The following is a 24449-nucleotide window of genomic DNA, read 5'->3' as shown; positions in this document are numbered from 1 at the left end:
TCAGAGCTTCTACTATACCCTCAGTTGTCTTCTTAAACACTGCACACAGAAGACTCTGCAAGCATGCAATCATCTACGTGACCCAAAATACTTTAACGTAACCAATTTTTTAACTGCAATAGGCATATGATTTGAACTTTCCTTTCTAAATGGAGTGCTAACAAACTGTAATAAAATTTCTACACAGGTTTAAAAAACATTCTTAAACTGCAAAAGAATTTAACCAGAGAAAAGGAAAGAACCAAACTCAGTATTCCAGTTAAACAAAAATTTTATTGTATAATCTTATCAGCCTATCTCTGTGAATGTGATCTTTTTAAAATAAGGTTAAATTCCACTGAAAAACTTTTTTTTTATTTCATTCTTATACAGCAAATACTACTTGAAATATGTAGATACCAACTAAGATTTGATTACTGTATATTAGTTCAGTTCAGTTGCTTAGTCGCTTCCGACTCTTTGCAACCCCCCGCACGCAGCACGCCAGGCCTCCCTGTCCACCAACAACTCCCAGAGTTTACTCAAACTCATTTTCATTGAGTTGGTGATGCCATCCAGCCATCTCATCCTCTGTCTTCCTCTTCTCCTCCTGCCTTCAAACTTTCCCAGCATCAGGGTCAAATGAAACAGTTCTTCGCAACAAGTGGCCAAAGTATTGGAGTTTAAGCTTCAGCATCGGTCCTTCCAATGAATATTCAGGACTGATTTCCTTTAGGATGGACTGGTTGGATCTCCTTGCAGTCCAAGGGACTCTCAAGAGTCTTCTCCAACGCCACAGTTCAAAAGCATCAATTCTTTGGTGCTCAGGTTTCTTTATAGTCCAACTCTCACATCCATACACGACCACAGGAAAAACCACAGCCTTGACTAGACGGACCTTTGTTGGCAAACTCATGTCTCTGCTTTTGAATATGCTATCTAGATTGGTCATAACTTTCCTTCCAAGGAGCAAGCGTCTTTTAATTTCACGGCTGCAGTCACCATCTGCAGTGATTTTGGAGCCTCCCCAAAAAATAAAGTCTGTCATTGTTTCCCCATCTATTTGCCATGAAGTAATGGGACCAGATGCCATGATCTTAGTTTTCTGAATGTTGAGCTTTAAGCCAACTTTTTCACTCTCCTCTTTCACTTTCATCAAGAGGCTCTTTAGTTCTTCTCTTTCTGCTATAAGTATGGTGTCATCTGCATATCTGAGGTTATTGATATTTCTCCCAGCAATTTTGATTCCAGCTTGTGCTTCTTCTAGCCCAGCGTTTCTCATGATGTACTCTGCACAGAAGTTAAATAAACGTGGTGACAATATACAGCTTTGACATACTCCTTTCCCTATTTGGAACCAGTTTGTCGTTCCATGTCCAGTTCTAACTGTTGCTTCTTGATCTGCATATAGATTTCTCAAGAGGCAGGTCAGGTGGTCTGGTATTCCCATCTCTTTCAGAATTTTCTAGTTTATTGTAATCCACACAGTCAAAGGCTTTGGCATGGTCAATAAAGCAGAAGTAGATTTTTTTTGGAACTCTCTTGCCTTTTCCATGATCCAGTGGATGTTGGCAATTTGCTCTCTGGTTCCTCTGCCTTTTCTATCCAGCTTGAACATCTGGAAGTTCACGGTTCATGTACTATTGAAGCCTGGCTTGGAGAAGTTTGAGCATTCTTTTGCACTGCCTTTCTTTGGGACTGGAATGAAAACTGAACTTTTCCAGTCCTGTGGCCACTGCTGAGTTTTCCAAATTTGCTGGCATATTCAGTGCAGCACTTTCACAGCATCATTTTTCAGCATTTGAAATAGCTCAACTGGAATTCCATCACCTCCACTAGCTCTGCTTGTAGCGATGCTTCCTAAGGCCCACTTGACTTCACATTCCAGGATGTCTGGCTCTAGATGAGTGATCACACCATCATGATTATCTGGCTTGTAAAGTTCTTTTTTGTATAGTTCTTCTGTGTATTCTTGCCACCTCTTCTTAATATATTCTGCTTCTGTTAGGTCCATACCACTTCTGTCCTTTATTGTGCCCATCTTTGCATGAGAAGTTCCCTTGGTATCTCTAATTTTCTTGATGAGATCTCTAGTCTTTCTCATCTATTGTTTTCCTCTATTTCTTTGCACTGATCACTGAGGAAAGCTTTCTTATATACTGCATATAAAAATTAAAAATAAGTATTACAGAATTTGACCTGATGCTGGAAAATCAATTTTTGTTTTTATCATGCTTTGGCACAAGGTTTTATAGTGAGCTCCTAGGCACCTGAGCATATGTTCACTTATATGATTGCTTCCATAACTGCAAGCTGAATATATGATTAAAATCCAAGTCATTAGGTATGCAATCAATAGGAAAGAAAACCTAACAGTACCTACCAAGGCTCTCCAGAACTCATGAGTAGTAAGAGTCAGTAAAATGGATATGAACTCATTATTACTGAACTCCAGAATATATTTTAGTCTAACCTTATTCAAACATGGTGGGGGGCGGGTCCATTATTTAATTTACCGTGAGCGAGCACATTCGATTTAATACAGTTCTTTTTAAGTGCCAGGAGCATCAAAGTGCTTCTCATGGAGTCCAAAATAGACTCTTCTTTGTGGTGCCAACTGCTTCCAGAAATACGGCTTCTTTTACCAAAGAGATATAACACCAATTAAGTTTTTCCTAGACCCCTAATGTGTATTTGCCTTCTGTGTACTCACTGCACTAGCACTTCTATCTCTCTTGACATCCTTAGTGAAAAAAAAAAAAGACAGAAAGGTTTCTACTCTTTTTCTATTATTTCTGTAAGCAGAAGGGATTAAATTTAAAAATGATTTTCACTGATTAAAAGACTCCTGTTACCTCTCAATAATCACTGCTCTAGAATGTAGTAATTGTTATGGTTTACGACTCAACCTGACACTGGTTTTGATCCAAAATTTGACTTACCAAGAACTACTTGAAAGACTTGTTCAAATCAATCAGTCTCAACATGAAAATTACGAGCAATTCTCTGTAAGGTTAACCAGGTAACTCACAAGTTTATCCATTCCCTATACACTGGGAAATGATTAGGAATGTACAGAAAATAACTAGTACCCAGTGATATTAATGAACAATTTTTCTCTTAACAAATGAGATTTAAGTTTAGGTACTTCCCTGCCCACTAGTTTCTCTAGCATTATCATGTAAGAAGGTGTCTATAATAAATTCAGTGGAAATAAATACTTAAGATTATTAATGTGAATTTAGGTAAAATATGGGCTTCCCTGGTAGCTCAGGTGGTAAAGAATCTACCTGCAATGCAGGAGACCCCGGTTCTATTCCTGGGTCAGGAAGATCCCCTGGAGAAGGGAGAGGCTACCCACTCCAGTATTCCTGGGCTTCCCTTATGGCTCAGCTGGTAAAGAATGCACCTGCAATGAGGGAGACCTGGCTTTGACCCTGGGTTGGGAAGATCCCCTGGAGAAGGAAAAGGCTACCCACTCCAGTTTTCTGGCCTGGAGAATTCCATGGACTGTATAATCCATGAGGTCACAAAGAGTCGAATACCACTGAGCAACTTTCACTAGATAAAATATATTTTACCTGTTAAGAGATCTGGCCTTTAATCAATTTTCTCCCTTGTGCAAGCCAAAGTAATAAAAACCGTGCTTTGGATAACAACAACAAAAAGAGACAAAATTAGCCTTTGACATTATATAATTTTTCATCAATCCTTTTAAAATATAAAATCTCTGTGAGACTACCAGAAGTTAACATTATCAAGGAAATTATCCTTTCCCAATTTTATGTAATAGGAAAAGTAGTTAATAATATGATGTGCCAATCTATTCTGGTGCTTTATTTACATTAATTTCTTTTAACTATCACAGTAACCCTGTAATATTACTTAAATTATCCCCATTTTATATATCTAAAGAAATAAAAACTTTAAAACTTGCTCAAGGTTACAGCAGAAGAGGCAGCTGGAACCCAAGTAGTGTAAGACCCCACCAAGTTCATTGCTCTGAACTAACATATCCAGAATAGGGTTTAACACATTGCTTCACTCAATAAATATGAATTGGCTGGGTGCTTAATGGGCTTCTCAGATGGCGCTAGTGGTAAAGAACCCGCCTACCAATGGAGGAGACCAAAGAGATGTGGATTGGATCCCTGGGTTGGGAAGAACCCCTGAAGGAAGGCACCGCAACCCACTCCAGTATCCTTGCCTGGAGAATCCCATGGACAGAGGATCCTGGTGGGCTACAGTTGATGGGGTCGCAAAGAGTCAGACACAACTGAAATGACTTGGCATGCACGCACAGATGCTTAATAGATTTCCTTTCTTCTAGGAGTTATAAAAATCAGCTTTTAAGAAATAAGGCACATACCAATCCTTTTCCTTTCCTTATTCTACTTTTACCTAGAGAATATAGTCCCTACACTATGTTGTCCTTATTTTCATATACATCGTTTATGTAGCATCTTCCAATTTGTTTCTAATTAGTTTAAGTATGAAACTAGGAAAACTTGCAGACAAACGATGTCTCCCTGTTCTTGTTTTAAAATTCCATTTCCTTGGAGGACCTAGATCTAAGAAGGAAGATTCACATAAGTGTTGGACAGGACAAAAAGGAGAGCAGTTTAAAAAAAAGTCACTCTCTAGAGTAACTTATAAAGAAGAGGCAATGCAAAATTAGAGCATACCTCAGGTAGCATTCTTTCTGCTAAGTTCTATTAATAAAAGATTCTATTAGCAACTGTATATAACTTTAGTTATCTAATTTGATTTTCATGAAAGACTTATGACTTGGTAGTTAGAAAGTACTCTGCCCATTTTTACAAATAAGGAAAATAGTCAAAATGTTAATGAATTTGCCTAAATTCTTATAGTTAGCAAGCCTTATCATTTCCAAAAGCAGGAGGGGAACATTAAAAATCAAAGCCTATAGCTCCAAGGCTCTTCACAGAAAACAGCCAGAAGTAGATTTGAGAAATAGAATTATTATTTCAGCGCGTTACTACAGCTTAACAGACATAGTCCCTAAGAATATCTAATACAGAGTATGATCAAGGGCAGGATTAGGATCCAATTTCATTTTGCTCTAAAGCAGAGGTTCTCCTAGTGTGGTCTGTGGAATCTTTAAAGGGGGCTGGTACTTGTGTTAGCTGCTCAGTCGTGTCAGACTGTGTGTGACCCCATGGACTGTGGCCTGCCAGGCTCCTTTGTCCATGTCCATGAAATTCTTCAGGCAAGAACACTGGAGTGAGTCGCCATTCCCTTCTCCAGAGGATCTTCCCAACCTAGGGATCAAACCCAGGTCTCCTGCATAGAAGACAGATTCTTTATCGTCTGAGCCACCAGGGGGGAGTTCTTAAGGTCAAAAGTATTTTTACAATAATACTAAAAACATATTTGCCTTTTTAGCTTTTCTCTCATGAGTATAAAGTGGAGTTTTTCAGATTACATTTCATATAATATTGCAATAGACTGAAGTATAAAAGATATGAAAAGCTGGCTGTCTTCTACTGAGATAGACATTAAAGAGATTTGCAAATATGAAAACAATGCTACTCTTCTCACTGTATTTTTTGAAAATAGTTTTCATTTATTTGCAACCCTTGTTATCTTTAAGTAAATTACTGTAAAAATTAAAGAATTTTTTAATACTGAGACCAAAAAGGTTGAAAGCCACTGGTCTAAAAAGCTATGTTCAACCAATCCTGAAATCTAAAATCTGGTCTTCTAAACTGATTTACTCACCAAGATAAGTGAGCTATGTAAATGGAAAGTTCCTGAGTTTCACGCTATTAAAAACTCTAACAGAAACATTTAAAAATTCTTTGTGTCTCTACCTACCCTCATCACACTCATATGCCCCAAAAAGTGCTGCATTAAGTCATATTTCTTCATTGTACATTTCTAAATCAACACTATACTTTATACCTAACTTACATACAAGTTTCTATAATACCACATCACCTCAAAATAAACTGAACAGGAATGTTAGCCCACATAACTCAAAAGGTCAGATTTTGTCACATGGTGACAAATAATGACCTCACTAACATAAAGATATTCTGTAAGGCTCAGCTAATCATTCACTCTTCCAACCATCTCCTAACTTCAAAAGAAGGGAAGTTAAAAAAGCATTTTAGGAAAAGAATCATGTAAAATACACATTTTGATATTTAGAATGTCACATTCTTACGGCTATTAGAAAAATAAAACTTCCACTCCTTAAAAAAAAAAAAAAAATCACACATTTTTAAATTACCAAAAATGTATTGTTTTTGCATGTTTTATATGTTTTTATATGAAGTACAAATTTCACAAAATCATCTACTTTTATCCATGATTCACTGAGAATGTTGTTATCATACTTGGCACAAGATAAATATGAATTTGTTTTTGATGTTTAAAAAAAGGAAAACTGTGTAGGCAACCTTCTAGCCTCTCTCTCCAATAAACATCTGAACTAGATAACTGAATGTGTTATCTTGTCATTCCATAACTTGTGATACAGTAATAGCTTCACTTTTTTTTTTAAACTAACACTTCATTAAAGCTTTCATAAGACAAATTCTACTGGATAGTGGCCAACTTTCCTCAGCAACACTGGCATTAAAAATGCCAGCACCTTCCAATCTTCTGGTAGTTGTTCTTTGGGGAAGAAAGGGCTGATTGGGGGAAAAACACTCTTACAAAGTGGTCATTTAGTTTTAAAGATAACAGAAAATATCCCCCAGAAGGATCTTGCTAAGAATGAATCATGTATCAGTTGATCTCAAATTTTAAAAACTATCAGAAAAGCCTTCTTGCGATTTTTGAGGAAAAAAAAAATTAATCCTCTATACCACATTACTTGCTAAATGGAAAATTAGAAATTGCTCACATACCAATACTAAGAGGGAGGGCGCATAAACAACCAGTCAATTAACAACCACACTTAATTTACTTTATAAGATCTATAGTAGAGGCTAGGGTGTAAGAGTTCAATCAAAACATTCAGAAGAAAACTTGCACCTGACTAACCCCCATAGCTACAATGTTGGTATTTTCCACAAGGTTTTCTCCTGAGCATTTTCTAGTCTACTAATTCTCCTTATTTAGGAAATCTTTACATATTAGAAACAAGAAAAGTAAGGAACTAAATTAGATGAACACAACTGAAGAACAAAGATGGTAAAATGTACCTTTTTAAAAAAGTAACCAAAAAAAGGTTACCTATAAGGACACAGAAAAATATTTTAAACTGACAATTCCTAAGTATCTCCTTTAGGTGAAATTAAATGGATTCCAGTTAAAGATTCTAGACAATAAGGGCCTAGATCCTCTCTTCTTTGCTTCGTTACTGCTTACTACCTATTCAGTCAGTCAAAATCTCAAAAGCTAAGAGGTAACATATTCTATAATTAACAACTGTGGTAAAATGTTAACTACATACAAGTTTGGCTCTGGTTAATGAAGGGTTTATAGCATGTCCACTTGGTGAAAGGGAGCGTAAGCCTCACTCAAGTTCAAATCTTTTTTCCTTCATATAGACATTAAGGAGAGTGAGAAGTAGAACGCTGAGAAAACCAATCTTAGTTTTTGCCTGGAAGAAAGGAATTAACAAGAATGTGAGATATACATTAGAATGTATATATATGTGCCTAGCACACAGTAGGTATTCAACAAATGTAAAGAAAGAAAGTGAAAGCAACCCTGTCGGACTCTTTGCAACCCCACAGACTGCAGTCTGTCAGACTCCTCTGTCCATGGAATTCTCTAGGCCAGAATACTGGAGTGGGTTGCTGTTTCCTTCTCCAGGGGATCTTCCCAACCCAGGGAATGAACCCAGACCTCCCGCACTGCAGGCAGGTTCTTTACCATCTGAGCCACCAGGAATGTTAACTTTCTCCCAAATTATGAGCAGCAAATATACACACTATATATAAAATTGCTGGCTATACACCAATGACCTACTTTCCTCAATCACAGTCAAAATGAGAGATTAAATAACTTTTATGGGGTAATGTCGGGGCAAGATGGTAAAATAACTTCTAAGAAAATATTCTTAATTTCAAATAATTACCCTGCAAACAGAATTGCCCACTAGGCAATTCTTATGTGAAGAGTATCACGACAGAGCAAATAGTTCTGTGAAAAGTCTATCTTTTTGTACATGTATAAGAACTGTTGAGTGAAAATTCATCACTGGGGCCAATAGGCATGAAAGGGTTTTGTGTACTGACCCCATTTCTGTATAGCCACATCTCCAGAGACCACATAACAACATCCTGGTTTTCTTTCTACCTCTCTGGCCACTCCTCTGTTGGAGTGGGCAGCCAGATGGCTGGCTGCCTCCCTGCCTCTCTCTCTCACATGTACCCATCAGTCTCTCTCACTCACTCACACACATATACAGTACAGCCATTAAGCACTGAACTCTTTAGGCCCAAGTATATTTCTTCTTACTATACTGCAGACTCATGTGTGACCCCACAGACTGTAGCCCACCAGGGTCCTCTGTCCACAGGATTCTCCAGGCAAGAATACTGGGTTGCCATGCTCTTCTCCAGGGGATCTCCTCCACCCAGGGATCAAACCTACGTCTCCTGCATTGGGAGGCAGTCTCAGACATACAAGCAACTACTTAGGTGTCTCAGTAATGAAGTTAGGCTTCATTCCTCAGGAGGGAGAAGAAAAAAATGTCAAACTCCTCACCAAGAGAATGCACTGTCTTTGTAGATAGGCCTAAGGATTAGACTTTTTACAGATTTTCAAACTTACTGTGGTTCTGAATGGGCACCGAGAACTGAAACCATCTGCACCCAGAGTTTACAGTCCACATTAACATCACATTCAGCGGTCTTCAACAACACACTTTACTATTCCAGGAAACTCTTGCCCAAGCAGATAAGAATTGCAAATAACTTCATTGTTCATTCCAGGAACTTCACCAAAACCCCGTATAAAACATCAGACTGTTCAACTTTTCAATAAATAGTAGCAAATGATTGTTTACTTTCCAAGATTCTGGAAAAAAAAAATCTCACCTCAAAACCCTTGCTTTACTATGTCTATCAATCCTAAACTATTACATCATGACCTCTACTAATTCTAAGCAAGCTCCTACACTGAAATACCTGCATTAAAGATTTCAAATCTTCAATAAATATTCCAACTTCATTCTCCTTCCTAACTCTGCAGTTCTTTTCACCCATACACACACCCCTCTTGTCCCAACAGATTCTACCAACTCAAGAAAGGTGGTGTCCTCCTTTACCATCACAAGCAACAAACTCACCAGGTTACTTTGGGTAGTATTTCCTAGGAACCAACATTCCATGGCACTACCAGATAGTTTCTCAAATGTCTGTTAAAATTCGGTTCAGCAAGGCTAGTTTCAAGTACTATGAGGAAAACATGAATAGCTATACAAAACGGTGTAAGAAATCAGCACCCTGTATTAGGCAACACAAGCTGACACTACTGGTTCCAGTCTCTAAATGAGTTAAATCTAATTTCTAAATAAAATGAAATAAAGAGATTACCGACATCAAAGGGGCCATAAAACCAGTGAAGAGTTCTAAGGAAGATAGATGATAAATCACAGAGAGGTTTAATAATCTAAATAGGAATCAAAGGAGAAATAGGAAGGGGTAAAAACTAAATATATGAATAATCCACAATGCTAAACATCTGGAAGAAAAAATACTGCTAAATATATAACAGTATAACAGTGAAAAGAAACTTTAAGAGTCTTCATTTCTGTAAAACTTTTAAACCATGATTCAGAATTAAGATACAATGAAATGCTTAATGTATTTTCTAGAAAGTCGAAACTTCATATCCACCAAGAGTAAAAGTCTAAAGATTTCTTCTACTATAAATCATTTAAAGTACCAATAAGGTTACAGGCATGCTTACACAGGCATGAAACAAAAGGTTAAGCATTTAAAATGACTGAATAATTGGGAGGAACTGAAGAATTCAAACTTCTAAGATCTAAGTGTGAAAAAGGAAATCACAAGTACTAGAAGAAAATATGGATGAATTCCTTCACAACCTTGGAATGGTGAAGACTTTTCTAACTATATTTCAAAATCCAGAAACACTAAAAAACTACCATATAAAAAAGGAAAAATCTGCATGAAAAAAATCAGAGAATCTATACATAAACACTTGCAACCCATATCACAAAAAGGGCTAATCTCCCTACAGGGAACTAGATTCCATATGGAATCTAGAAAGATGGTACTGGTGAATTTATTTGCAAGGCATCAATGGAGAAACAAATACAGAGAACAGACTTATGGACACTGTGAGAAGGAAGAGGATGAGATGTATGGAGCAAATAACATGGAAACTTACATTACCATATGTAAAATAGATAGCCAATGGGAATTCAATTTGTCTCAGGGAATTCAAACAGGGGCTCTGTATCAACCTAGAGGAGGGGGATGGGAAGGGAAATGGGAGGGAGGTTCAAGAGAGAGGGCTATATGTGTACCTATGGCTGATTCATGTTGATGTCTGACAGAAAACGAAATTCTGTAAAGCAATTATCCTTCAATTAAAAATAAATTTAATTTTTCTTAAAAAGTGCTAATACCCTTAGAGAGAACTCCTGAAATTAACAAGAAAAAGGCCAACAACCAAACAGAATAAAGAACATGAACATTAACAGAAAGAAAAAATAAGTTAAATGCCCATTATACATATTAAAAAAATGTCATTGATGATGAGACAAACACCACAGTGTGAGTTATACCAGTTCTTAAAAAAAACTTTTTAGATACATCTAACAGAATTACAGAAACACCTATCTGTACTTTTTAATAAATGTTTTATAATAGTTTTAGATTTACAGAAAATTTTCAAAGATAGTACGGAGTCTCCCTACACCACACATTTAGCTTCTGCCGTTAAGATCTTGTATTACCATGGTTTGTCACAAGTAATGAACCAAAACTGACATATTATAATTAACTAAAGTCTTTATTTAGATTTTATTAGTTTTTATCTAATGTTCTTTTGCTGTTCCAGGATCCCATGCAGTATACCACATTATAGTATAATCACCTTCTCAGGCTACTTTAGGCAGTGACAGTTTCTCAGACTTTCCCAGTTTTGGTGACCCTGACAGTTTTCAAGAGTCCTGTTCAGTTATTTTGTGGAATACCCCTCAATTGAGATTTGTCTGATGCTTTCCTCATGATTAGCCTGGGTTATAATTTGGGGGAGGAAGACCACAGAGGTGAAGTGCTATTCTCAACACACTATATTATTAATGTAATTTATGACTGCTGAAGTTAACTCTCTCACCCTATTCAGGCTGCTGTAACAGAATACTTTAGACTAGGTGGCTTATAAACCACAGAAATTTATTTTCTCACAGTTCTACAGGCTGGGAAGTCCAAGACCAAGGCTACTGCATAGTCAGTATTTGGTGAGAGCCCACTTTCTAGCTCACAGAACTGCTGTCTTCTCATTGTGTCTTCACAGAACAAGGGATCTCGTAGATTTCTTACCACTAATTCCATTCATGAGGGCTCCACCCTCATGGCATAAGCATCTCCTAAGGGTCCCACCTCCAAATACCATTACACTGGGGATTAGGTTTCAACATAGGAATTTTAGGGAAATACTTGCTCTTAGACTATGTTGCTATTGTTATTGTTCAGTCACCAAGTCTTGCAAGTCTCACTAAGTCTTTGCAACCGCATGGACTGCAGCACCCCAGGCTTCCCAATCCTTCACAATCTCCCGGACTTTGCTCAACTCATGTCCATTGAGTCGGTGATGCCATCCAGCTATTTCATCCTCTGTCACCCTCTTCTTCTATTCTCAGTCTTTCTCAAGATCAGGGTCTTTCCAATGAGTCAGTTCTTCACAACAGGTGGCCAAAGTATTCGAGCGTCAGCATCATCCTTCCAAAGACTATTCAGGACTGATTTCCTTTAGGATTGACTGGTTTTTGAGTCTTCTCCAACATCACAGTTCAAAAGCATCAGTTCTTCAGTGCTAAGCCTTCCTTATGGTCCAACTCTCACATCTATACACAACTATAGGAAAAACTGTAGCTTTGACTATACAGACCCTTGTTGGCTAAGTGATATTTCTGCATTTTAATATGCCATCTAGCTTTGTCATAGCTTTCCTTCCAAGGAGAGAGCATCTTTCAAATTCATGGCTGCAGTCACCATCCAGTTATTTTGGGAGTCCAAGAAAATCTGCTACTGTTTCCACTTTTCCCCCAACTACTTGTCATGAAGTAATGCGACTGGATGCCATGATGTTAGTTTGTTGAATGCTCTTGGATTATAAATTATCCATTTGCTTATGAAAATAGTAAGCATATGTTATTCATTTGGCAAAATAATGGCAGAAAATAGGAAACAACACAAAGATCCCCACAGAACTGAGTGACCGTATAGCCAATAGAAGTACAACCACCATTAAAAATAAAGGAAGATCTTTATATATGAAAAAAGCCTCCAAACTAAAATATATATTTATTTACATTTGCAAAAAAACACTTGAAATGAAACATAAGCAGGATACTAAAAGAAATGTTTGCCTATAAAAGGTGTGTGAGGAAAAACAAGAAGAAAGCAAAAGAGGAAACAAAACTTCTGTGTGTCTCTATACATACTTCTAGGTTTCTAATCGCATTGGGTGCATGCTAAGTAAGATGCTTCAGTTGTGTCTGACTCTGTACCACCCTGCCAACTGCAGCCTGCCAGGCTCCTGTGTCCATGGGGATACTCCAGGCAAGAATCCTAGAGTGGGTTGTGGTGCCCTCCCCTCCAAGGGATCTTCCCAACGCAGGGACAGAAATCGCATCTGTTACGTCTAACCTGCATTGGCAAGCAGGTTTTTTACCACAAGCACCACCTGGGAAGCTCCATAATCACATTACTTACTCCAAAAAAATTTAAATATTGAAAATAATTTTTAATGCCTGCAACTGTTAAAAAAAAAAAAAAGATTTGAAGGGTTCAAATAGAAAGAATGAGGAAGGGAGAGAATCATTTCTGAAGAGTAAGTATATTATGAGATAAGATAGCTCCCACTTAGGGACAATTATGTACCAAAAATTCATTGCAAGCTTTAATAAAAAAAAGATGCTGAAATGTACTATACCTGCTGCTGCTGCTAAGTCGCTTCAGTCGTGTCTGACTCTATGCTACCCCATAGACGGCAGCCCACCAAGCTCCCCCATCCCTGGGACTCTCCAGGCAAGAACACTGGAGTGGGTTGCCATTTCCTTCTCCACTATACCTGCTAAAATTACCCTATTCTCAAAACATAACTGTATTACTATTAGACAAATAATTATAGTGCTGTAAAATCACCTTCGTTATTAGCACGAAGATAAAGTCTAAAGAACTACAAAATCATCTGTATAAGCACAATATTTGTGTTATTGACTTGTAAGCTGATACTTAAGGTTAATTAAAAGTATCTCTTATTTCTACAAGCTATAAATTTACTACTTTTTTCTATTTCCCCAAGAAAATGATGAAACCAATTTCTAACATACAGGAACATATTCTCATTGGAAGATAAAAATGGCAGGGGTCTGCAAATAAAAACCCACATCCAAGTGCTCCTAACAGCCAGTAAAATAATTTTCATGTGTCTGAGGTGAACCAAAGCAGAGAACAAGGGCACAGGGAGCTCTTTTCAAGTAGGAAAGCAATCCTCTTAAGGCCTCCATCACAAAAAGCTGCCCATTCAACACTCAGAAGTAGCTCACTTGCAGCTATTCACAAAACTTTCCCAAAACTCACAGTAGAAAAGATTATATTATGGCTAAACATATTCCACTGGTGAATAAAATCCAAACTCCTTGCTGGTGTATCTCCCTCTCTGATCTCATCTTCTACCACTATGCCCATAAGCAACCTCTATTTCTTTGTTCCTATTAAACTACAAGTGGTTGATAGAGAATATATTCTTTTAAAATAATGCTTAGTCTTTATTCATACCTCCTTTTCACCCACTTCTTTTATCCGAGAATGCTTCCCTTTTCTGTTTGGAGAGCTAATTATCTTTAGCATTTCCTCTGAGAAATCTACCTAATACCCTTGGCTGAAAGTCATTCCTTCATTCTCTTCAGGTTAACTATTTAAGTCCACCTTAGTAAGAGCATGTAATGGATAAAATCTATCATAAGTTATGTAAGTTTTACTGAGATGCTCTTTACATGGCATAATCTGGACTAAGTAAATAGAAGTCTATCCTGATTCCTAATACAACTATTATTAGATGTGTTGACCTATTTAGGGTTAAAATTTTATAGCAGAGAAGACCAGTTTTGAAAAATGGAGACAACTATATCTACTTTTTTTTTTTGGCCTGTCATTTACAAAAGTAGAACAAGAATACATATATAATATCAAAATTATTGGGAGAAAATATTCAGTATCTTGCCATACCAGGCAGGAAGATATAACATGGTGAAAAGTTAAAATAAGCTGGCATTAATTAGTACAAGAATACATGGACCACCAAAACATAAGATCACCAAAATGAATTCTCTGACTTTAGAAAAGAAAAACAGCTTTATATGTAATTTGATACAAAGAAAATATCACAAAATAACAACTCTAGTCAAAGCTATGATTTTTCCAGTAGTCATGTATGGATGTGAGAGTTGGACACCAAAGAACAGATGCTTTTGAACTGTGGTGTTGGAGAAGACTCTTGAGAGTCCCTTGGACTGCAAGAAGATCCAACCAGTCCATCTTAAAGGAGAGCAGTCCTGGGTGTTCATTGGAAGGACTGATGCTGAAGCTGAAGCTCCAATACTTTGGCCACCTGATGCGAAGAGCTGACTCATCTGAAAAGACCCTGATGCTGGGAAAGATTGAGGGCAGGAGAAGGGGATGACAACAGAGGATGAGATGGTTGGATGGCATCACTGACTCTATGGACATGAGACTGAGTAAAGTCTGGGAGTTGGCGATGCACAGGGAGGCCTGGTGTGCTGCAGTCCATGCGGTCGCAAAAAGTCAGCTACGACTGAGCGACTGAACTGAACAACAACAAAGCTGTAAGGATTTAGGGAATGCTAATAGTCACCTCCCCAGCAGTTTGAGGGGACAATACAGAGGGAAGGAAAAAACAACAAAAGCCAACATCCTAGCAATCAAAGAAATTCAAATAAAATGGTTACCTTTCGATAAGCAAATTATCAGAAGCAAATATTTTTAAATATTAGTGTCACTGAAAATAGACGTGGTAATTATTGGCGGCACTGGTACAACAGGCATTACCAGAAAAGACTCACAGGCTTCAAGTGGGAAGTTCATGTCTGTATATCCACTCATCCTAAGGAAATGTAAAACGGGGGTGGTGCGTCACATGCTGGAGTCTGTCCTTGCACAATGTAAAATAGTGAAACTTCTAAAGTGATAATTTAATAATTATCAACCAGTATGAAATGTTTAAATTCTTTTGATTAACTGATGATTGACCACTAAAAATTATAGCCGTAAGAATTAGTATTACCATAAAAACTTACATTATAAAAAGGATCCTGGGCAAAAATATTTAACTCCAAATATGAAAAAAGACAAAAGGACTATTTGAAGATGATAACCACTGTAAGGAATTTAAAGTCTTTTTTTTACATTATTTTATGTTCTTATATTTAAAAGATTTTCAACACATAATAATTGAGACTATAAAGGCAGGAAACAGTAAGACACTGGAAAGAAACTAAAATTATTGAACAAGGTGAGCATTAGACTGGGGTGGTTCCAATGCTTTGGTAGTCTACGTCAGCAGACTAAAACCTAAGCCAGACTCAATACACTTGTATCTGAGAAAATTAAACTTAAGAACAACCAACCAACTAGGCTTCCTAAATAAGGCAATCACTTAAGCTATAGCCAGTCAAGTTAATTTCCTTTCTTTGCTTCCATGTCTTCTCTATAAAAACCTCCACCCTCCTCCTATTGGTGGAGCACTCCTAACCACTTGTGGCTTGGTACTGCCTGATTCAAATCAAGGTATGCTCAAATAAAGTTGAAAATTTTTAATGTGCCTCAATTTACTGGTTTTTGTTTGGCTGGGTTTTTTTTTTTTTTTTTTTGGCTGCACTGCATGGCAAGCAGGATCTTAGTTCCCCAACCAAGGATCAAAGCCATGCCCACTGCAGTGTAGTCTTAAACCACTGGACCATCAGGGAAGTCCCCTCAGTTTACCTTTTAACCAAACAAACTAAAAAGCAAGATGAAAACATTCACTAAAGTAAATAAAATAACTGGAACAGAAGACTTTTGTACATCAACCTAAGAAAACCTTCCCCCAAACACAATTAAACTAGGAAATATAAAATAGAATAAAAGGAAAAAAATAAGATGGAATGATGAAAATTTTTAATCACTTTGTCTTTAACTTATATGAGTGGTTCCTCCCCTTGACACTACACTAATGACTCTCAAATTCAAGAATTACTTGAAATATTCTTTAAAAACCCAAACCCAGAGTATCCCAATTTAGTTGCTCTAGGACAGAGCTTGAAATTTTACACACACACACTGAGGCTTCTAGTTTTGTTGTTTTTAATCAACAAGTGTGCTTCTGAAGTTCAGGTAAAGGCCACTGACCTACAAATAAGAGAATAAAAACACAGTAAACAGCAAAAATCTAAGCAGATTTTATGACGACGGAAAAATGCAAAACTAGTTTCTTTTTTTGATGGGTAAGTTGTATTAGCTGTTATTCTATTTTGACTTCAGAAAATCTGAGTCACACATAAAACTCATTAAGAAGGAAAGCATATATACACTGTCTAGACTATTAAGAATAAATGGTATAGCACAGAAACAGGGCAAATGGTTACAAGAAAAATCTGGTTGGCCCTAAGGAAAAGCTTATCAATGTGCTCATCAGGAAGATTATGACAGTTTTATTCCTAACGGTCATTAGATAAGAAACAACAATGAATATCCTGCTTTAGTCCACTAGTCTATGCTACTCTCCTCCTGCCAATACACATAAAGGGTGCAACATACACCCATTAGTAAACTTAACTCACTAACACACTGATTCTCAAATTCGGTGGGAGGCATATTAGAAAATCCACGGGGTATATCTATAGTTTAAAAAGCCAGAGATGATTTTGACTCAATTATCCTAGACATTCATCAACCTGAAGCAATGGCTCTGCAAAGCAATTCCATTATCAAAATCAAGTTTTTCCCAGAGTAATAATAATAATGCAGAGTAATAAAAATAATTGCTAACTGAGTACTCACTAGGTGCAAGGTACTTTGCAAAGTCTTCTATACATACCATTTAATTTCTATAACCCTATAAAGTAGGGTCTGTCATTCTCAATTTTACAAAAGAAAATGACCCTGAAGAGTTTAAGTAACTAGCTCAAGATCATATAGTTATTAGTTATTACTGAAGTAGTCTTTATGGGAAAAAAAAAAACTATAATCAAGTCTAAACTTTACATAATAGAAATGAGTTGTAGAGTTTTTTTCCCAAAAAATTATAGCTAAAAGTTAAAAGCCATTTTATAGCTTCCTGGAAAAAAAAAGGGTCAGAGGAAAACAGAAATGTAAATAATATCTGGAGAAGGAATGGCAAAAATCCATGTTCACAAACTTACAGGCAAAAATTACTGAAAAATACAATGCTAACTTCTGTTTCTGGAGTGATAAAATGTAGGTATATATCATCTTGAAAATTTAACTGATAAAAACATTTTCAGCATTTTACGGCCATATAATAAACTGAGGAATACGAAAAAGCATAAAATCTTACAAATTGTGAAAACTTGTTTTTTTTTTAAATGTCACATATTATCAAGCTATAATCTGATTTCTCAAATCTCGTATTTATAACACTATATCAAAGATATAATTTAAAACTCAATTTTAAAAACCTCAATGAAATGTCTAATTTTAAAAGTTGAGAATAAAAGCAGTTTTTATTTAAGTACAGTAATTTCAATGAGAAGTGTGTATATATATATATATATATATATATAAAAACTGTAAGGTTAACAGGAATGACATTAAATGCACTGTTCTGAGTGCAATTCTGTATTTTAATGAATTTAAGTCTAGTACTCTACAGCTAAACAGTTAGATTAAGGACAAAATTTTATCCAAATCTTGATATTAACCAATGTTTTTAGACCTTTAAAAATAGTTATTTTATTCACATGGGCTTCCCAGGTGGTAAAGTGGTAAAGAATTCGCCTGCCAATGCAGGAGAATCAGGAGGCATGGATTAAATCTTTGGTTCGGAAGATCCCCTGGAGGAGGAAATGGCAACCTACTCCAATATTCTTGCCTGGAAAACCCCATGAACAGAGCTTGGCGGGCTACAGTCCATGGGGTGGCAAAGAGCAGGACACAACTGACCACGCACACACACATTTTATTTACATATAGATATTGTAATTGATCTAATTTGTCTAAAAGAAAAATCTTTGAAGATTACATCTCTTATCTTCTCATTTGCATATATCTCACATGTAATTTAAAAGGTCCAATAATACCAAGTTATTGCCCCTCCAAATTGGCCTACTAACTGCTTCCAGATTACTCTCATAAAAACACAGCATACACGAAACACAGGCTCTTTATTTTCTACTGTATCAAAATTACTTGACTATATCTAGGCCATAACTAATCTGACTCTAATTTACTAATTCAATGGTTTTTTCTAATTCCATCACTTCATTCACTCAATCAAGCAATACATAATATGGGGGAAATACCAAAATTTAAAAAGCATGGTCCCTGTGGTGCACAAAGCAGTCAAAAGGGTAAAGAATTGTAAATAATTAATTACAACACAATGTATTAAGTTCCACACAGGGTGCTAAGTCACTTCACTTGTGTCCAACCCTTTGAGACCCTATGGACTGTACCCCGCCAGGCTCCTCTGTCTTTGGGGATTCTCCAGGCAAGAATACTGGAGTGGGTTGCCACACTCTTCTTCAGGGGATCTTCCCGACCCAGGGACTGACCCTCTGCCCTTGCTGCTACTGCTGCTAAGTCACTTCAGTCGTGTCCAACTCTGTGTGACCCCATGGATGGCAGCCCACCAGGCTCCCCCGTCACTGGGATTGTCCAGGCAAGAACACTGGAGTGGGTTGCCACGTCCTTCTCCAATGCATGAAAGTGAAAAGTGAAGTGAGGACACTCAGTCGTGTCCGACTCTTAAGTGATTCCATGGACCGCAGCCTACCAGGCTCCTCCGTCCATGGGATTTTCCAAGCAAGAGTACTGGAGTGAGGTGCCATTGCCTTCTCCGGAACCTCTGCTCTTAAATCTCCTCTATTGGTAAGCATACTATAGCAGGATCACGGTAACTCTGCCAGAATGAATCAAAGACAACTTCGAGGAAGTAACATTGTCCTCAAAAAAACGAATTTCTCTCCAAGTGTCACAGCGCTGTAATATCTACGTGCCAGTTTCCTCATCTTTGTATCCTAGCACTAACCACAGTGGTAGTACAGGGCAGACATGTACTTCAGACATGGATGAAGAGATGAATGGATGGATTTCATTAACGATGAAACTATCACAATAAAATTTGGTACATGCTCAAATAAGGTGAACTAATTTTAACACTTTAAGAAAATTACAGACAACTTTCCATTATCCCAATGTCATGGATCTATAAATCCATCTCCTTACATACAGTGTTCAATATCATGTTACAGCAGAACACAGCATTATTTACAATAGGCACCCCACCTATTAGATTTACTGATAGACATCTACTGATTTTCCAAGTTGGCCAAAAGAGAGGAAAACAGGCTAGGAAAGGTAAGCTGCATCTCAGATATATTTAATATATTTTTCTGGTCCTTAACAGTTTCTCTTTTCAGGTCAAATATTTTGCAGATATCAAACTGACTGCCACTAAAAATTTGGGAGCAAAACAATGACAAAGAATTCATGAATGACAGTAAAAATTCTTGGCTTAATTTTGTAAGTATCTCACAGAAATCTTTTTTTTTAAAGTCAGTCTAACAGGTCCTCTCCCCAGCAGTTCAAAGAAATTGCCAACACTGTAAGCTGAATGCTAGTAAATTATACTAGGTTTTCTATCGTAGGCTGATTTTACTTCATAGATACTATAAAGCACATTTTAAGATACCATCAACCTACTGTTTATCTTCATCATTTCAAATGCAAAGTGTCACACTTCGTTTACAAAATACATCTAAAATACTTTTTCCATTTAAAAGATTAAGCAGAAACTACACATTCAAAATTCAAAGAACTGTTTTTTCTTCACCTATGTGAAAGGGGACAACTTTTAAAATAGATAAAATACTCTAAAGAGTATAAGTATTTTATAAGCTGGATTTAACTTATATGTCTTTTTTCTATAATATAGCAATATATTCATTACAATTACAATTATAAAAGCCATATAAATGTCATGTCATGATGCTCTAATTTTTATTAAAACTACAGAACAGTAATAAAGATTCAAAATGTAATGCCCTATAAATATTCAGTATTAGACAATAACAAAGAAAATATCAGGGCTAAAATTGTGTTCATAGAAAATTTTTTTATATTAAGTAACATCATTATCTTCACTTTTGAATGTCTATCTCAGTAGCCATTGTTCACAATATTGCAGTGTTTTAGCTAGCACTATTTCACCAATAGAGGAGAAAAATACTGCTGAAAATAAGAGAAAAAACAAAGGCATTGACAGAGTAAATTTTCCATGCCTTCTCTTTTCACCATAATCATAGGACTAAACCGGTAAATGAAAACTAAATATATCAACACTTATATACTTTTAAATTTCCTTAGTCAACACAGCTATTTTGTGCTACAAAAATTAATTTTTCTGTTGGTAAAACCAATGACTTATTAGAACAAGACTGCTGGTGTACAAAGCTACCACTACCACACTGAATCGCTATAATACACTGAATTAATTATTCTAATTTCATCTTTCCTTACTATGTATCTTTTTGCCTTTTCATTACTATGTATCGCTTCTTTTTTCTTCAGGTAATCAGACTCATTTGGCAAGCTGCACTATTTCAAATATCTAACACTAAAAGTGATTTTAATGGACCTGAATCCAAAGATGAGAATACACTACACATTTTATAGAAGCTCCTTTTAGTAACAGGCAAATCAGAACAAGACAATTTTTTTTAACAAGAATTTAATTCTCCATATATTTTTTTTTTTTTTTACTGATTGTAAAGGTCAGGTGAAAATATGAAAGACATAGAAATGTATTTTTATTCATCTGGAAGTCCCACTACCCAGATCTTTGTTGACTTTTTGGTAGATTTCCTTCTAGTGAGGATAAAACTTCACGTAACTAATTAGACACTAATAATTATGTAGAGGGGGGGGAAGCAGTGTATCCTCAATACAGCCTTTCAAGAAATACATAAAACATTGATTATTAATGATATGACCTGTTAATTTCACAAAGAATTTAGGGAGTCTTTCAATTCAGACTGATCCCTAAACTGAAGTTCCTTTCACAGTTTTTATAGCGTCAACATTTTAATGGCAACAAGCAGCAAGATGTGACTATTCTTAAAATGATTATCAACAGTGATGTCAAACACATTTCAACATGTTTTTATTTTTGCTGTTAAAAAAATCAATAATATATTTGCACAGTCATTTTAAAACAGTTTAAATTCAAAGACAAAATTCTTTGAAGCCCAACATTCAAAACCATTAGTTTTCCTGGCCCATAAGATAATTTACCAGATAAAAGGTTACCGCTTCTACATCTGGAAATCTCGTCCATTAGAAAAAAAAAAATTCCTTAAATATAGCCACATTTTTTCTTTTGTTCCAACCCATTGTTTATGGAAGTATGTAGATATTAGGAATACAAAGACTGAAATAACTTCATTAACGAAGCAACATCAACATTTAATAAATAAACCTACTTAATCTTATAAAAGAACAGAACAAAACCAATTAAATGCTAGCAAGTCCTTTTCTTACAGTATGGTTGAACCTGATTTCTACCTTCTAGAAGGCCCTCCTTTACTCAGGACATCAAAGATCTTAAAAATCCCATTCATTTTCTTCTGTCTAATGGTCAATACTCCTAAAATACAGTAATTCAGGTTTGTTACTCTGACCTTACGTAAGAGCCTTTTAAAAGAAATCCTTCAACAAAGACTGGAGAAAGAACCAGCAAAGTTTGAGTAAACAATTGTCTAAGTCAAGCATTTCCTGATAAGTGACAGAAGATCTAGCGGGCTGACAGGGATATACTTGCTGGCCCTAGGAACAGTCAAAACTCAAAATTTGCCACTTCTGTATCTAAAACGTTAATTTGGCTAATAAGTAAAAGGTGATAATCCATGACCAGCGACGTGTCTCTGGTGGACACATTAAATATAGAGGAGGAGCACCATGGATTTCAGCTACATGCTTTTGCCATTTTTGCAGAAGAAAAGCTAATTGTTAACGGCCATGTGACATTATAAGATCCCAGAAAGGAAAGGGTGGGAGGAAGAAAGAGGAGTTCAAGGCAGTTCAGGGTCAGAACAAGCTCAGACATCCTGTCATTAGCAAACGTTCCCCAAGCAGAAGGCATAATGCTGCTTACCCGAAAAGGAGTGGGTGAGAAGGGAAGAACGAGGGGAAAACCGCAGGAGAGTCAGTGTGGCACGGAGAGGGTGATGGGAGGGAGCAGATCTGGAGCTCTCCAGCCGAGTTGGGGAGCAAAAACCATCGGGCACAAAAACCCTGAGAAAAGCAACTGCGACGCAGACGACAGTACTTGGCAGCCCCTTCATCTCCCCCTCCCCATCGGTTCCTGGGGTTTCCCACCTTCCCTCCACCTCTGCTCTGGCCAACACTCAGGGGTGTGACCCGCCAGCGGGAGGCTGCCCCGAGCTTTGTCTCGGCCGGCTCCCCACGCGAGGGCTCCTCCTCCCGCTCCCCACCCGCGCACACCTCCGGCGTCTCCAAGGAGCTGCAAACGCGGCAGCCGCCGCCTCTTCGCCCACCTCCAGCGGACCCGCGCCCCTTCCTTCCCCTCGGGGCTGCGCCGCCCGCTCCCGCAGCTCCACCCCGCCGAGGGGACCTTTGTGTCTCAGGAGACTTTCTGCCTCTTCCTCTCCTCGGCCTCGCGGGGAGACCGGCCTGCCCCCGGAGACCAAAACGGCAGCAAACACGGACGCGGCGGCGGCTGAAGGCGCCTCCCGCGAAGGAGCCAGAGCGTCAGACACCCACACCCCACCCCACGCCCGGGGAAATGCTCGAGGTCCGCGCTGGACCCCAGAGGCGACAAGCACCAGCGAGCCCCTGCGCCGCGCCGCCCTCTCTCAACTTCCCGACCGGGCCTGAGCCTCCCACGCCCCTACCCAGCCGCTCGCCCCGGCCCCCAGTTTCAAGCACCCTGCGGCCCCACTCCGCCCGGGGTCGGCGGGGCAGGAGGGAAAGCCCCGCGCCGCCGCCGGCCGCCAACTCACCAGCAAGTGCGGGGGCTGCGTCCCGAGAGCAGGGGAGGCGAGGGAGGCGCAGAGGCAAAGCGGCTCCGCCGACGCCCGCGGCGACCGGATGCAGGTCCGGGTCCCAGCCGCTGGCCGACCCGAGGCGCCTCCGACGCGCAGGCCTCCGCCGCCGCAGCCGCCTTCCAGCTCTCGCCGAAGAGTCTGAGCCTCCGGGAGGGGCCGCGGGTCGCTCACGCGTTGCCAAGCCCCCCGGACAACATGGCTCCCGGGCCGCCGAGTCGCGCGGGCGGCCCACTAATCCCCTTGGAGGAGCCGGGGTGGGAGCGAGGCGGGCAGGGAGGCGCCGACGCCCGGCTGAGGCGGCCGGGCCGGACACGGGCTCTTCTTCTCTGGGGCCGCCGGACGGTGCCGAGCCGACGAGACGCTCGCCGCTGCGTGTGCGTCGCTTTCTCACTCGGCGGCTGCGGATTGACGCCTCCGCCTGTTTCCCGGGGAAGAGCGAGCGCGAGAGAAAAAAAGACTTATTGAAACGCTCCAACCAGCAGCAGCAGAGAAAGGCGACCGGCTGCGGGAGCTTCCCCCACCAGCTCTTGAGCCGCTCGCCGCGGGCAGCGCGACCCCTGCCGGTGGCCGCGGTGGGGGCGGGGCCTAGAAGGCGGGGCGGGGTATCCCCGGGAAACCCCCCCGCCCCGAGGTGGGGGCCCTGTGTCTCAAGTGCCCGGCTTCTGGGGTGGCGAGAGGGCGATGGGAGAGGTGATGAGACCCCACGAGAGTGAAGGTTAGGCAGTACCTGTCCACGGCGACTGGAGAAGAAATCTGACTGGTTCAGCCCCTTCATCTTTCAACATCCCCCCACCAACACAAAAACTGTGGCTTAAATTATCCAAGTAATTATGTAATTTAGATACCATTGCCACAGTTCTCTACTCGTTCTCTAGAAAGCTGATGTCAAAGGACCCACACTTGAGCTTAATTGCTGCAACTTTTCTCCTTTATTGTGGGCGGCTGGGTGAATACGAGAGCAGCAATCACTCACACAGGCAGCATT

The 24449-nt window shown here is 38.8% G+C and overlaps 1 protein-coding gene across 1 annotated transcript in view; it reads right to left on the bottom strand.

Moving 5' to 3' along the window:
* The window catches only part of CDK17 (cyclin dependent kinase 17), a 107048-nt gene extending 83062 nt beyond the window's left edge, over window positions 1-23986 (bottom strand). The window contains exon 1 of the mRNA XM_040232779.1: window positions 23420-23986. The gene's annotated coding sequence lies outside the window, so the exon portion shown is untranslated. The remainder of the gene's footprint in view (window positions 1-23419) is intronic.
* Between the last annotated feature and the right edge of the window lie 463 nt (window positions 23987-24449).

This window comes from Oryx dammah, unplaced genomic scaffold (assembly GCF_014754425.2).
Source record: "Oryx dammah isolate SB20612 unplaced genomic scaffold, SCBI_Odam_1.1 HiC_scaffold_29, whole genome shotgun sequence".
Taxonomy (NCBI): domain Eukaryota; kingdom Metazoa; phylum Chordata; class Mammalia; order Artiodactyla; family Bovidae; genus Oryx; species Oryx dammah.
The sequence above is the reverse complement of the archived record's forward strand: the minus strand, read 5'-3'. Positions and strand labels throughout refer to the sequence as shown.